This window comes from Homarus americanus, unplaced genomic scaffold (genome assembly GCF_018991925.1).
Source record: "Homarus americanus isolate GMGI-L3 unplaced genomic scaffold, GMGI_Hamer_2.0 scaffold11022, whole genome shotgun sequence".
Lineage (NCBI taxonomy): Eukaryota > Metazoa > Arthropoda > Malacostraca > Decapoda > Nephropidae > Homarus > Homarus americanus.
In genome coordinates this window covers 13328668-13331167 of record NW_024737068.1, presented here as the reverse complement: position 1 = coordinate 13331167, position 2500 = coordinate 13328668, and positions in this window count along the sequence as shown.

The window sequence follows — 2500 nt, the reverse complement described above, 5'->3', positions numbered from 1 at the left end:
AGGGGGGGGGGGGGGGGAAAGGGAGGAGGAGGGACTACGTGACGTCACTACCGGGGGAGGAAAGGGGGGTGGGGGACGTCCTGATCACTTCTCTTGTCGAAACACGTCCGGCAGGACATCACGCCGAGGCTACTTTACCGCCACGGAGGCGCCCTTAAGAGCTCTCCTTGGGTTGTACGTGGCCGTTGATTTTTTTTGTACGTGATGGAGAGGGACCGTGACCGAAGAAATGCAAAGAGGGATGTACTTATGTTGAGCGTGTACGTGTCAGAGGCTGAGTGGCAGAGCGTATACCTGATCATAGGAGAGAAAGAGTAAGAATGTATTCATAACATAGAATTTATGTGTCAGAAGCATACATTACACAGTAGGTGTCAGTGGGTATATAGGGAATGCACGTGTCAAACATCAGTCATACAAAGACATTTACAATGTCTGTATGGCGAGCTTTAGAGTTATTCAGCCATTTGTTTGTTGTCTCACCACCTATAGGAGAACGCTAGCCATGTTTTGGTCACCGCGGAAGGAACCTACACTTGATCTGCTCTAACCTCCGCCTGACCTACCCTACTCTAACCTACACCTGACCTACCCTACCCTACGCCTGACCTACCCTACCCTAACCTAACCTACGCCTGACCTACCCTACCCTAACCTACACCTGACCTAACCTACGCCTGATCAAGCCTACCCTAAGTTAACCTACACCTGACCTCACCAAAATAACACGAACCCTGGTGTCCGACTTCTGACGTCACAGAACACTGGGGTAACGCGTGGTTACGGACCATGTGACGTCACCTGTTTGGGAGTACAAATAATCAGGTCCCGATTTCACATGACTGTATAGTCAAGTGATGTCACTGTTTGGGAGTACATGGTCATGTGACGTCAAGATGCCTGGGTGTATAATCATGTGACGTCACTGTCTGAGAGTACAGATTGTCAAGTCACACAGAAGAGGCAGAAGAAAGCAGCCCTGTGGCACACCGACAGGACACTCGACCACAGCCATAAATAACAACTGATGACATTCCGTCGGCCGCCCACACCCAGGTAAATGTGTCCTGATTGTATCGATAATGAAAGTTTTTTTCCACCGGTGTGAAGACTCGTCTGACGTCATCATCATGAATTACCCGTCAGGAGCATGCAGTTGGGTCATTAACTACCCCTGGCCCATGTTTACGTCTCAACTGCGCCCCCATAACCCCCCCCACCCCTCCTCCACAGGCACTCAGTAGCGGTGATCTATCTCTGATGGGAGGAAAGGGAGCATGCAGGGGAGGGTGGACGGGATAAAGAAGGTAAGAAAGTAGGGGAAGGAGAGAGGGGTAATGGAAGGAGGGAAGTAAAGGAGAGAAGGGGGAGATAGAGAGGGTAAGGGAGAGAGGAGAGGACGGCGAAGGGAGGAAGGGAAGACAGAAATAAAGTGAGAGGAGGAAAGTCGTGGGAGAAAGGACAATAGTCAATGAAAAACTTTGGATGGTCGAGGAGGGAAGACGAAGAGTGGAGTAAGGAAGGGCGGGAAGAGAGGACGTAAAACATGTAGGAGAAGGGAGGAAGGGCATGGAAATAAAAATAGGAATAAATATTCATGAAGGACAATTTATGGAGATGGACGACATCGCCTTGAATCGGCTACGTCTTGGCCTTCCAGAGGTTGAGCGTCGCTGAGACAAGACAGAGTCAAGACCCTCTGAGCCTTGGACCGTCCAGAGGTCATCCTTGTGTTGCTGTAGGTTAGGTTAGATCAGATCAGGTCAAGTCGGGGTATCCTCCAACAACAGACATGTACACAAGTACTACGAGACGGGTTCAAAATACGGTCAAAAAACACAAATTATTACGATAAGAATAACGAAGCCAAAAAAAAACCCACTGAAGAATGACAGACAACTACGGTAGGGGAGATAAGACGTTATCAGTAGACCACTTCACCGCTGTCTGTCAATTGGTCCCGCCGGTGCATTACATTAATAGATTCTGAAAACTTTTGAAGTGCTCGTAAAACATCCTAACCTAACCTAACCTAACCTAACCTAACCTAACCAGTCAACTCCCCTAAAGAAGTGAATTGTACCGATTACTATACTCCATCACACAACAATATTCGTCACACCCAAACCAAAAGAGATGTGTCATTGTGGTAGTGGTGGTGGAGAAGCATCAACTGTAGACATGGTAAATCGAGTCCCAGAGTTCGACCAAGATCTACCCACCGTATGAAGAATCCTCACCCACACCACCCGCTTGAAAGTTAATTATCCAATATAAATAAACTAATTAATAAGTAAAAAAAAAAAACAAATACAAAATATAATAAAAAAAAATAATCTAACCAAAACTTACCAGATTATTTGTGTTGATCTTTGATGCCAGGGCGTAGATTAATACCCACACGCACACACGCACACACACACACACGCACACACACACACACACACACACACACGGCTTAACTCATGGGTATGGTGAGGGAGGACTGAAGGGTGAGGAT